General features: G+C 41.6%; 3 non-coding genes across 3 annotated transcripts; 2 read left to right on the top strand and 1 right to left on the bottom strand.

The window, feature by feature from the left end:
- The first annotated feature begins 749 nt into the window (after positions 1-749).
- On the top strand, positions 750-863 carry LOC140310713 (U5 spliceosomal RNA). The gene has a single exon (XR_011916758.1). It is a non-coding gene; the product is annotated as a U5 spliceosomal RNA (small nuclear RNA).
- Positions 864-1,171: 308 nt separating this feature from the next.
- Positions 1,172-1,355, top strand: LOC140310810 (U2 spliceosomal RNA). The gene has a single exon (XR_011916846.1). It is a non-coding gene; the product is annotated as a U2 spliceosomal RNA (small nuclear RNA).
- Positions 1,356-2,803: 1,448 nt separating this feature from the next.
- On the bottom strand, positions 2,804-2,919 carry LOC140310800 (U5 spliceosomal RNA). Its single transcript, XR_011916837.1, has one exon. It is a non-coding gene; the product is annotated as a U5 spliceosomal RNA (small nuclear RNA).
- Between the last annotated feature and the right edge of the window lie 10,515 nt (positions 2,920-13,434).

Here is a 13,434-nt window from a genome sequence, read left to right as displayed (position 1 = left end):
CACTTACACAACACATTCAAATCAAACAGTCAGACAACATACAAGAACATATACCCCAGCCGGCATTGCTCCCTGCCTATTTTCCTACAGCTCACTATGTGTGCGCACACCTTTATTCACAAACTCTTCAACTTATACTCTTTTACCAAAGCTGCTACAGCTCGATTGGCCGAATACCCTTAGATCCTATTTCGGTGAATTTGACATCTGCCTTACATGTAACAGATTAGCGGTTTAGCAGTTTTAATTTAGTTCGAGTGAAGGAATTCATTTTATCGCAAAATCCGAAATTGTGAAGAACTCATGAAAGTAAGCTTATTCTCGGATTCCTGAAACTTTAGATTTGCTCTTTCTTTTACTGCAAAGTACAACGTTGTTTTTTTTTTGATTAAATCTTTCTAGACATGGTAAATATGAAGGACAAAGCAGTTTTAACATAGTTTGAGTGAAGGAATTCATTTTATAGATAAAATCCCAAGAGTCTGCTGAGAAAAGAGAGTGAATGCGAAGTAGACTTTAACACGGCTCTGGGAGCGAGCCGAGTGTGGGCTAACCGGGAGAATTGCTTGAAAGAAACGCGACACCGAATGAGCGGTCAGAACAAAGCCTCAATACGGTGTTCCCGTGGTGTTTTTGTTGCTGCCTTGTCGATTGCACAGGGGCAAGCGTTTCAACCAAGCAACGCTCACCATGGGGAAGGTGGCTATGGCAACTAGCCTGATGCCCTGCTCCCGCAGTGACGGATAATCGTACTCTGGTTTCTCTTCATAACATACAAGTCTTTCGCCTTTTACTAAAGACTTTCGTGGAGAGCAGCACTAATGAGTTGTTTCTATTTTTGGCAGGCTTTACCTTTGCGGGTGAAGCCCTTTCTGTCTGTGCAAAATAAATTTTGTTACTGTGCAGAGTTACTTCTCTGAGTAGAGTCGCCTTACTTGTTGCGATTGTGCCGATGTTCGAAGCTGGAGTGCAAAGTTGTTGCTTGAATGGTGCTTGCTGGAGCATGCGGGAGTGCAAAGTTATACCATTTAAAAGGGCTGAAGAGTGCTCAGTGCAGCGGGTGGGCGGAGGTGCAACGTGACACTCTGGCCACCTATGGCCATAAAAAGAACACTGCTACAAGTGCGCATTGTGCCAGCAAGGGCCCTCGGACCTGAAACAGTGGACAGTTATCGCTTCTCGGCCTTTTGGCTAAGATCAAGTGTAGTATCTGTTCTTATCAGTTTAATATGTCCTCTATACGAGGACTACATATTAAATGGATTTTTAAGAATAGGAGTTGAAAAAGAAGCTTGCTCCGTTCACTCCAAGCATCGACCCAGTACTGCAGTGCCGCTGGGAACGGTGCGCTCTTCTCTGCTCTTGTGAAAAAGCAAACAGCGATGCAGGATGGAAGTTTCAGGGAGCCCAAGATGAAACTTTCTTTTAATCTGCTGAGAAAAGAGAGTGAATGCGAAGTAGACTTTAACACAGCTCTGGGAGCAAGCTGAGTGTGGGCTAACCGGGAGAATTGCTTGAAAGAAACGCGACACCGAATGAGTGGTCAGAACAAAGCCTCAATACGGTGTTCCCGTGGTGTTTGTGGCTGCCTTGTCTTTTGCACAGAGTAAAAGACAAGGCAGCCATCGAATAGGGCCCGATTGTTCCTACTTGGTCAGCCGAGGAGCAAGGGGGGGGGAGCAAGCGTCTCAACCAAGCAAATCTCACCAAGTAGGAACAATCGGGCCCTATTCGATGGCTGCAACACCTGAAAGAGATATTGATGCGAGACCCGATCAAAAGCTTTTTCAAAGTCTAAATTTAAGATGACAAGCCGGGTGTTTCTGTCTCTAGCGTAATCAATGATGTCTCGAATCAGTACGAGGCTGTCGGTGAGTTGTCTCTCTGAGATGACACAAGCCTGGTCTGGGTGAATTACCTCCTCTAAAACAGAGGACATCCGTGTCGTTAAAACCTTGCTAAAAAGTTTACAGTCAAAGTTTAAAAGTGTGATGGGCCTCCAATTCTTTAGGTCAGTCTTATCATTTTTATCAGAAGTGAAGAAATAAATGAATGCCTATCAACAAATGTGGGATCTAAACTCTAGTGCTTCCTCTAAAATAATTTCCTTTCTCAATTTAAAAATGTGTGTGTGTAAGTCACAACACCCGTGACACCAAAACGGCTTTCTTTTCTCTACACTCTGCACTATGAGCACACACACCAAATCAGAAAGGCTTTTTTCTGTCTTTTCTACATTATGGACTGTGGGGACACAAAACCGCTCTCTCTTTTTTTTTTTATCGTGTGCCAGGGCGTTGTCTCACGTATTAGATTGTGCTTAAGATACGAATGGGTTTATCAGTCACATCAGAATCCATACATACTGATCATCCCGTAATAAAATGGTCGGATCTTATCAAACACACTTTGTTTCTTGTGACAATCAAGTCAGCGAAACAGCGTATACACGTCAAGACACTGAATCAAGTTTGCCAAAAGAACTCATAAGTTTGGCAGTATTGCTCTGCCGTCAGCAATCATACATCCATTTTATTTTCGTGAGACATGTGCAGGCACCTGTTCATCTACTGTTCTATCACTATGAATTAGTTTATCTATTATCAATAAGGATACTTCTACAACTACTCTATCAAAGTATGTCCGGACTTCTTACGTAGTCAGTTGCTATATATGAATAAGTGGGTAGCTACTGACAAGCATTAAGCATGTCACACAGCCCAAACATATAACATTTCAGGACACACCACACAGTTAACAACCACAGTGAAGCGTGTCAAAGCCCAAACATGTAACATTCAACAGGACACTTACACAACTCCCGGTAATATAATAGAAACAACTCATTAGTGCTGCTCTCCACGGAAGTCTTTAGTAAAAGGCGAAAGACTTGTATGTTATGAAGAGAAACCAGAGTACGATTATCCGTCACTGCGGGAGCAGGGCATCAGGCTAGTTGGTATAGCCACCTTCCCCATGGTGAGCTTTGCTTGGTTGAGACGCTTGCCCCCCCCCCTTGCTCCTCGGCTGACCAAGTAGGAACAATCGGGCCCTATTCGATGGCTGCCTTTTCTTTTACTCTATGCAAAAGACAAGGCAGCAACAAAAACACCACGAGAATCCCGTATTGAGGCTTTGTTCTGACCGCTCATTCGGTGTCGCGTTTCTTTCAAGCAATTCTCCCGGTTAGCCGACACTCGGCCCGCTCCCATAGCCGTGTTAAAGTCTACTTCGCATTCACTCTCTTTTCTCTGCAGACTCTTGGGATTTTATCTATAAAATGAATTCCTTCACTCAAACTATGTCAAAACTGCTTTGTCGTTCATATTTACCATGTCTAGAAAGATTTAAACAAAAAAAAACAACGTTGTACTTTGCAGTAAAAGAAAGAGCAAATCTAAAGTTTCAGGAATCCGAGAATAAGCTTACTTTCATGAGTGCTTCACGATTTCGGATTTTGCTATAAAATGAATTCCTTCACTCAAACTAAATTAAAACTGCTAAACCGCTAATCTGTTACATGTAAGGCAGATGTCAAATTCACCGAAATAGGATCTAAGGGTATTCGGCCAATCGAGCTGTAGCAGCTTCGGTAAAAGAGTATAAGTTGAAGAGTTTGTGAATAAAGGTGTGCGCACACATAGTGAGCTGTAGGAAAATAGGCAGGGAGCAATGCCGGCTGGGGTATATGTTCTTGTATGTTGTCTGACTGTTTGATTTGAATGTGTTGTGTAAGTGTCCTGTTGAATGTTTGGGCTTTGACACTTCACTGTGGTTGTTAACTGTGTGGTGTGTCCTGAAATGTTATATGTTTGGGCTGTGTGACATGCTTAATGCTTGTCAGTAGCTATCCACTTATTCATATATAGCAACTGACAACATAAGAAGTCTGGACATACTTTGATAGTAGTTGTAGAAGTATCCTTATTGATAATAGATAAACTAATTCATAGTGATAGAACAGTAGATGAACAGGTGCCTGCACGTCTCACGAAAATAAAATGGGTGTATGATTGCTGACGGCAGAGCAATACTGCCAAACTTATGAGTTCTTGTGGCAAACTTGATTCAGTGTCTTGACGTGTATACGCTGTTTCGCTGACTTGATTGTCACAAGAAGCAAAGTGTGTTTGATAAGATCCGACCATTTTATTACGGGAGGATCAGTATGTATGGATTCTGATGTGACTGATAAACCCATTCGTATCTTAAGCATAATCTAATACGTGAGACAACGCCCTGGCACACAATCAAAAAAAAAAAGAGAGAGCGGTTTTGTGTCCCCACAGTCCATAATGTAGAAAAGAGAGAAAAAAGCCTTTCTGATTTGGTGTGTGTGCTCATAGTGCAGAGTGTAGAGAAAAGAGAGAAAAGAAAGCCGTTTTGGTGTCACGGGTGTTGTGACTTACACACACACATTTCTGAATTGAGAAAAGAAATTATTTTAGAGGAAGCAGTAGAGTTTAGATCCCACATTTGTTGATAGGCATTCATTTATTTCTTCGCTTCTGATGAAGTTTCAACAATAAACAACAAACTTTGTATTATGAGAAAGAACCAGACTCATTCTTCAGGAATCCGAAAATAAGCACGAATTCGGATTCTCCTATAAAACGAATTAATTAACTCAAACCAAGTTAAGACTGCTTTGTCCTTCATATTTATTCATGTCTAATCAAGTTTCAACGATAAACAACGTACTTTGTAGAATGTGAAAGAACTTCTTCAGCAATAAGCATCTCTCGACATATGACGAAATACAGATTTTGTTATAAAATTAATTTCTTCTATCAGCGTGACTTAAAACTGTTTGTCCTCCTTATTTATCCACTTCAAATCAAGTTTCAACAATTAAAAAAAAATTGTAGTTTGAGAAAGAAGAACTTAATCTTCAGCAATCAGTATAAAAAGAGGGTAACAAAAGGTGCAAATGCCAACTATACATCACTAAAAGGTGGAGCGGAAGTATTCAGCTGCAAGTAGGTGTGAATGTTCGACCATAATTTGTAAAAAGTGGGTAAGAAAAGGTTCGAATGCCCGACTAAATATTAACAAAAGCGGGAGGAGAGGTCTTCGGATGAGAGTGGGTGAGAATTTCCTACCATACAAGTATGGTGGAGAGGAAGCTGTGATTGGCCGACAATAGTAAAAAGCAGGTGAGAAAAGGTGCGAATGTCAAAACATACATGATCAAAACAGGGAGCGGAGGTGTTTGGCTGCGACAAGGTGTGAATGTCCACCCATAATTAATGAAAAACGGGCAACAAGTAGGTTCGAATGCCCAACCATACATCATCAAAAGCAGGAGTGGATGTGTTCGGCTTCAAGAAGGTATGAATGTCCATCAATAATTGCTATAAAACATGAAAGAAAATTTTCGAATATCAAACCGCACATAATCATAAGCGGGAGAGGAGGTGTTCCGCTGCAAGAAGGTGTGAATATCCACCCATAATTACTGAAAAATGGGTAAGAAAAGGTGCGAATGCCCAACCATACATCATCAAAAGCAGGAGTGGATGTGTTCGGCTACAAGAAGGTTTGAATGTCCGACCATAGTTTGTAAAAAGCGGGTAAGAACAGGTTTGTATGCCCGACTGTACACCATCAAATGCGGGAGCGGAGGTGTTCGGCTGTGAGTAGGTGTGAATCTCCAACCATAATTGCTGAAAAATGTGTTAGAAAAGGTAAAAATGCCGGTCCATACATCATCAAAAGCAGGAGAGGTGGTGTTCGGCTGCAAGTAGGTGTGAATGTCCAGCCATAATTACTCACAAATGGGTAAGAAAAGGTAGTATTGCCAGACCATACATGATCAAAACAGGGAGCGGAGGTGGTTAAGCTGCAAGAAGGTGTTAATGTCCGACTAAAGTTCAAATATATTAACAAAAGCGGGAGGAGAGGTCTTCGGATGAGAGTGGTTGAAAATTTCCGACCATAATGTATAAAATGCGGTGAAAAAAAGGTGTGATAGAACACTAAAAGGTGGAGCGGAAGTGTTCGGCTGCAAGAAGGTGTGAATGTCCGACTATATTTGGTGAAAAGCAGGTGAAGCAAGGTCTGAATGCCCAACCTTACATCATCAAAAGCGAGATCAGAGGTGTTTGGCTGCAAGAAGGCCATAGTTTGCCAAAAGCGGGTAAGGTGCGAATGTCCGACTAAATATCAACAAAATTTGGGGCGGAGGTCTTCGGATGCAAGTGGGTGTGAATATCCCACCATACAAGTATGGTGGAGAGGAAGCTGTGAATAGCCGACCATAGTTTGGAAAAAGCGGGTAAGAAAAGGTTTGAATGCCCGAACATACACCATCAAAAGAGGGAGCGGAGGTGTTCCGCTGTACGAAGGTGTGAATGGCCGACCACACTTGGTAAAAAGCGGGTAAGAAAAGGTTAAAATACCCGACTGTACACAATCAATAGCGGGAGCGGATGTGTTCGGCTACAAGAAGATGTGACAGTCCGACCATGGTTTGTAAAAAGCGGGAGCAGAGGTGTTCCGCTGTAAGACGGTGTGAATGTCCGACCATAGTTGGTAAAAAGCGGGTTAGAGAAGGTTAAAATACCCGACTGTACACAATCAATAGCGGGAGCGGAGTTGTTCGGCTACAAGAAGGTGTGAAAGTCCGACCATAATTGCTGAAGAATGTGTTAGAAAAGGTAAGAATGCTGGACCATACATCATCAAAAGCGGGAGAGGTGGTGTTCGGCTGCAAAAAGGTGTGACTGTTCGACTAAAGTTTGTAAAAAGTGGGTAAGACAAGGTGCGAATGCCTGACAATGTATGATCAAAAGCGGGAGCGGAGGTGTTCAGCTGCAAGAAGGTCTACATGTCCATCAATAATTGCTAGAAAACATGAAAGAAACTTTTCGAAAATCAAACCGCACATGAGCATAAGTGGGATAGGAGGTGTTCAGCTGCAAGGTGTGAATGTCCACCCATAATTCCTGAAAAATGGGCAAAAAAAAGGTGTGAATGCCCAACCATACATCATCAAAAGCAGGAGTGGAAGTGTTCGGCTACAAGAAGGTGTGAACGTCCAACCAAAATATGTAAAAAGAAGTTAAGAAAAGGTTCGAATATCCAACCAAACATAATCAAAAGCGGGAGCAGAGCTGTTCGACTGCAAGTAGGTGTGAATGTCAGATCATAATTTGCAAAAAGCTGATGAGAAAGGGTGAGAATGCCCGACTATACATCATCAAATGCGGGAGCGGAGTTGTTCGGCTGTGAGTAGGTGTGAATCTCCGACCATAATTGCTGAAAAATGTGTTAGAAAAGGTAAAAATGCCGGTCCATACATCATCAAAAGTGAGAGAGGTTGTGTTCGGCTGCAAGTAGGTGTGAATGTCCAGCCATAATTACTCACAAACGGGTAAGAAAAGGTAGTATTGCCAGACCATATATGATCAAAACAGGGAGCGGAGGTGGTTCAGCTGCAAGAAGGTTTGAATGTCCGACTAAAGTTCAAATATATTAACGAAAGCGGGAGGAGAGGTCTTCGGATGAGAGTGGTTGAAAATTTCCGACCATAATGTATAAAATGCGGTGGAAAAAAAGGTGTGATAGAACACTAAAAGGTGGAGCGGAAGTGTTCGGCTGCAAGAAGGTGTGAATGTCCGACTATATTTGGTGAAAAGCAGGTGAAGCAAGGTCTGAATGCCCAACCTTACATCATCAAAAGCGAGATCAGAGGTGTTTGGCTGCAAGAAGGCCATAGTTTGCCAAAAGCGGGTAAGGTGCGAATGTCATACTAAATATCAACAAAATTTGGGGCAGAGGTCTTCGGATGCAAGTGGGTGTGAATATCCAACCATACAAGTATGGTGGAGAGGAAGCTGTGAATAGCCGACCATAGTTTGGAAATAGCGGGTAAGAAAAGGTTTGAATACCCGAACATACACCATCAAAAGAGGGAGCGGAGGTGTTCCGCTGTACGAAGGTGTGAATGTCCGACCATAGTTGGTAAGAAGCGGGTAAGAAAAGGTTAAAATACCCGACTGTACACAATCAATAGCGGGAGCGGATGTGTTCGGCTACAAGAAGGTGTGAAAGTCCGACCATGGTTTGTAAAAAGCGGGTAAGAAAAGGTGCGAATGTCCGACAATGTATGATCAAAAGAGAGAGCGGAGGTTTTCGGATATAAGAAGGTTTGAATGTCCCACCATAGTTTGTAAAAAGCGGGTAAGAAAAGGTTCGAATGCCCGACTATACACCATCAAAAGCGGGAGCAGAGGTGTTCCGCTGTAAGACGGTGTGAATGTCCGACCATAGTTGGTAAAAAGCGGGTAAGAAAAGGTTAAAATACCCGACTGTACACAATCAATAGCGGGAGCGGAGTTGTTCGGCTACAAGAAGGTGTGAAAGTCCGACCATGGTTTGTAAAAACCGGGAAGAAAAGGCTCGAAAGCCCGACTATACACCATCAAAAAGAAGGTTTGAATGTCCATCAATAATTGCTTTAAAACAAGAAATTAAATTTTCGAACATCAAACCGTACATGATCATAAGCGGGAGAGGAGGTGTTCCGCTCTAAGACGGTGTGAATGTCCGACAATAGTTGGTAAAAAGCGGGTAAGAAAAGGTTAAAATACCCGACTGTACACAATCAATAGCGGGAGCGGAGGTGTTCGGCTACTAAAAGGTGTGAAAGTCCGATCCTGGTTTGTAAAAAGCGGGTAAGAAAAGGTTCGAATGCCCGAACATACACCATCAAAAGAGGGAGCGGAGGTGTTCGGCTGTAAGACGGTGTGAATGTCCGATCATAGTTGGTAAAAAGCGGGTAAGAAAAGGTTAAAATACCCGACTGTACACAATCAAAAGAGGGAGCGGAGTTGTTCAGCTAAGAGAAGGTGTGAAAGTCCGACCATGGTTTGTAAAAAGCGGGTAAGAAAAGGTTCGTATGCCCGAATATACACTATCAAAACCGGAAGCGTAGGTGTTCGGCTGCAAGAAGGTGTGAACGTCCGACCAAAGTTTGTAAAAAAGCAGTTAAGAAAAGGTGCGAATATCTAACCAAACATAATCAAAAGCGGATGATAAGGTGTTCGACTGCAAGTAGGTGTGAATGTCAGATCATAATTTGCAAAAAGCTGATGAGAAAGGGTGAGAAATCCCGACTATACACCATCAAATGCGGTAGCGGAGTTGTTCGGCTGTGAGTAGGTGTGATTCTCCAACCATAATTGCTGAAAAATGTGTTAGAAAAGGTAAGAATGCCTGTCCATACATCATCAAAATCGGGAGAGGTGGTGTTCGGCTGCAAGTAGGTGTGAATGTCCATTAATAATTGCTTTAAAACATGAAATAAAATTTTCGAATATCAAACCATACATGATCATTAGCAGGAGAGGAGGTGTTCAGCTGCAAGAAGGTGTGAATTTCCAGCCATAATTACTCACAAACGGGTAAGAAAAGGTACTATTGCCAGACCATATATGATCAAAACAGGGAGCGGAGGTGGTTCAGCTGCAAGAAGGTTTGAATGTCCGACTAAAGTTTGTAAAAAGCGGGTAAGACAAGGTGTGAATGCCCGACAATGTATGATCAAAAGAGGAGCGGAGGTTTTCGGCTGCAAGAAGGTCTGAATGTCCACCCATAATTACTGAAAAATGGGTAAGAAAAGGTGCGAAAGCCCAACCGCACATGATCATAAGTGGATGAGAAGGTGTTCGACTGCAAGTAGGTGTGAATGTAAGATCATAATTTGTAAAAAGCGGGTAAGAAAAGGTAAGAATGCCCAACCATAAATTATCAAAAGCGGCAGCAGAGTTTTGGCTGGTATTTATCAATGTCTAGATAGATTTCAACAAAAAACAACGTTGTACTTTGCAGTAAAAGAAAGTGCAAATCAAAAGTTTTAGGAATCCGAGAATAAGCTTATTTTCATGAGTTCTGCACGATTTCGGATTTTATGTATAAAATGAATTTCTTCACGCAAACTAAGTTAACACTGCTTTGTCCTTCATATGTACCCATTTCTACATATATTTCAAGCATAAACTTCCTCATATTACCCTGAATGAGAAAGAGCCACACTTGTGATTAAGCCATACCTCCCTTTTGAGGAGTTCTGCATGATTTGGGATTTTATCTATAAAATGAATTCCTTCACTCAAACTATGTTAAAACGGCTTTTACCTTCATATTTATCAATGTCTCGATAGATTTAAACAAAAAAACAACGTTGTACTTTGCAATAAAAGAAAGAGCAAATCAAAAGTTTTAGGAATCCGAGAATAAGCTTATTTTCATGAGTTCTGCACGATTTCGGATTTTATGTATAAAATGAATTCATTCACTCAAACCAAGTTAAAACTGCTTTTTCCTTCATATTTATCAATGTCTAGATCGACTTCAACAAAGAACAACATTGTATTTTGCAGTAGAAGAAAGAGCAAAACTGAAGGATCAGGAATCCGAGAATAAGCTTCTTTTCATACGTTCTGCATGATTTGGGATTTTATGTATAAAATGAATTCCTTCACTCAAACTAAGTTAACACTGCTTTGTCCTTCATATGTACCCATTTCTACATATATTTCAAGCATAAACTTCCTCATACTACCCCGAATGAGAAAGAACCACACTTGTGATTAAGCCATACGCCCCTTTTGAGGAGTTCTGCATGATTTGGGATTTTATCTATAAAATCAATTCCTTCACTCAAACTATGTTAAAACGGCTTTTACCTTCATATTTATCAATGTCTCGATAGATTTAAACAAAAAACAACGTTGTACTTTGCAGTAAAAGAAAGAGCCAATCAAAAGTTTTAGGAATCCGAGAATAAGCTTATTTTCATGAGTTCTGCACGATTTCGGATTTTATGTATAAAATGAATTCATTCACTCAAACCAAGTTAAAACAGCTTTTTCCTTCATATTTATCAATGTCTAGATCGACTTCAACAAAGAACAACATTGTATTTTGCAGTAGAAGAAAGAGCAACACTGAAGGATCAGGAATCCGAGAATAAGCTTATTTTCTTATGGGCAAGTGGGAACTGCTTTGTCCTTCATATTTATCAATGTGTAGATGGATTTCAACTTCTTCTACTGCAAAGTCCAATGTTTTTCTTTGTTGAAGTCGATCTAGACATTGATGAATATGGAAGGACAAAGCAGTTTTAACTTGGTTTGAGCAAAGCAATTCATTTTATAGCAAAATCCGAAATCGTGCAGAACTCATGAAAGCAGGCTTATACTCGGATTCCTGAAACTTAAGATTTGCTCTTTCTTTTACTGCAAAGTACAACGTTGTTTTTTTGTTTAAATATGTCTAGACATGGTAAATATGAAGGACAAATCAGTTTTAACATAGTTTGAGTGAAGTAATGCATTTTATAAGCAAAATCCCAAATCATGCGGAACTCACGAAATGCTTTTTCTCGCTTTTCACTGCTTTTTACAAACTTTGGTTGGACGTTCACACCTTCTTGCATCCGAACACCTCCGCTTCCGCTTTTGATGATGTATATTCGGTCATTCGAACCTTTTATTACCCGCTTTTTACAAACCATTGTCGGACATTCACACCTTCTTGCAGCCGAACACCACCTCTCCCGCTTTTGATGATGTATGGTCCAGTATTCTTACCTTTTCTAACACATTTTTCAGCAATTATGGTCGGACAATCACACCTACTCACAGCTGGACACCTCCGCTCCCGCTTTTGATCATACAATGTCGGGACATCGCTCCTTGTCTTACCAGCTTTTTACAAACTTTAGTCGAACATTCACACCTTCTTGCAGCTGAACACCTCCGCTCCCGCTTTTGATGATGTATAGTCGGGCTTTCGAGCCTTTTCTTACCCGCTTTTTACAAATTATGGTTGGACATTCAGACCTTGCAGCCGAACACCTCCGCTCCCTGTTTTGATCATGTATGGTCTGGTTATACTACCTTTTCTTCCCCCGTTTGTGAGTAATTATGGCTGGACATTCACACCTACTTGCAGTCGAACTGCTCTGCTACCGCTTTTGATTATGTTTGGTTTGGATATTCGAACCTTTTCTTAACTGCTTTTTACAAACCATGGTCGGACTTTCACACCTTCTTGTAGCCGAACAACTCCGCTCCCGCTATTGATTGTGTACAGTCGGGTATTTTAACCTTTTCTTACCCGCTTTTTACCAAGTATGGTCGGACATTCACACCTTCGTACAGCGGAACACCTCCGCTCCCTCTTTTGATGGTGTTTGTTCGGGCATTCAAACCTTTTCTTACCCGCTTTTTACAAACCATGGTCGGACTTTCACACCTTCTTGCAGCCGAACAACTCCGCTCCCGCTATTGATTGTGTACAGTCGGGTATTTTAACTTTTCTTACCCGCTTTTTACCAACTATGGTCGGACATTCACACCGTCTTACAGCGGAACACCTCCGCTCCCGCTTTTTATGGTGTATAGTCGGGCATTCGAACCTTTTCTTACCCGCTATTTACAAACTATGGTAGGACATTCAAACCTTCGTGTATCCGAAAACCTCCGCTCTCTCTTTTGATCATACATTGTCGGACATTCGCACCTTTTCTTACCCGCTTTTTACAAACCATGGTCGGACTGTCACACCTTCTTGTAGCCGAACACATCCGCTCCCGCTATTGATTGTGTACAGTCGGGTATTTTAACCTTTTCTTACCCGCTTTTTACCAAGTATGGTCGGACATTCACACCTTCGTACAGCGGAACACCTCCGCTCCCTCTTTTGATGGTGTATGTTCGGGCATTCAAACCTTTTCTTACCCACTTTTTCCAAACTATGGTCGGCTATTCACAGCTTCCTCTCCACCATACTTGTATGGTTGGATATTCACACCCACTTGCATCCGAAAACCTCCGCCCCAAATTTTGTTGATATTTAGTCGGACATTCGCACCTTACCCGCTTTTGGCAAACTATGGTCTTCTTCCACCTTTTAGTGTTCTATCACACCTTTTTTTTCACCGCATTTTATACATTATGGTTGGAAATTTTCAACCACTTTCATCCGAAGACCTCTCCTCCCGCTTTTGTTAATATATTTGAACTTTAGTTTGACATTCAAACCTTCTTGCAACTGAACCACCTCCGCTCCCTGTTTTGATCATATATGGTCTGGCAATACTACCTTTTCTTACCCGTTTGTGAGTAATTATGGCTGGACATTCACACCTACTTGCAGCCGAACACAACCTCTCTCGCTTTTGATGATGTATGGACCGGCATTTTTACCTTTTCTAACACATTTTTCAGCAATTATGGTCGGAGATTCACACCTACTCACAGCCGAACAACTCCGCTCCCGCATTTAATGATGTATAGTCGGGCATTCTCACCCTTTCTCATCAGCTTTTTGCAAATTATGATCTGACATTCACACCTACTTGCAGTCGAACACCTCCGCTTCCGCTTTTGATGATGTATATTCGGGCATTCGAACCTTTTATTA

This window comes from Leuresthes tenuis, unplaced genomic scaffold (assembly GCF_036924035.1).
Source record: "Leuresthes tenuis unplaced genomic scaffold, fLeuTen1.0.hap1 SCAF_6, whole genome shotgun sequence".
Classification (NCBI taxonomy): domain Eukaryota; kingdom Metazoa; phylum Chordata; class Actinopteri; order Atheriniformes; family Atherinopsidae; genus Leuresthes; species Leuresthes tenuis.
The sequence above is the reverse complement of the archived record's forward strand: the minus strand, read 5'-3'. Positions and strand labels throughout refer to the sequence as shown.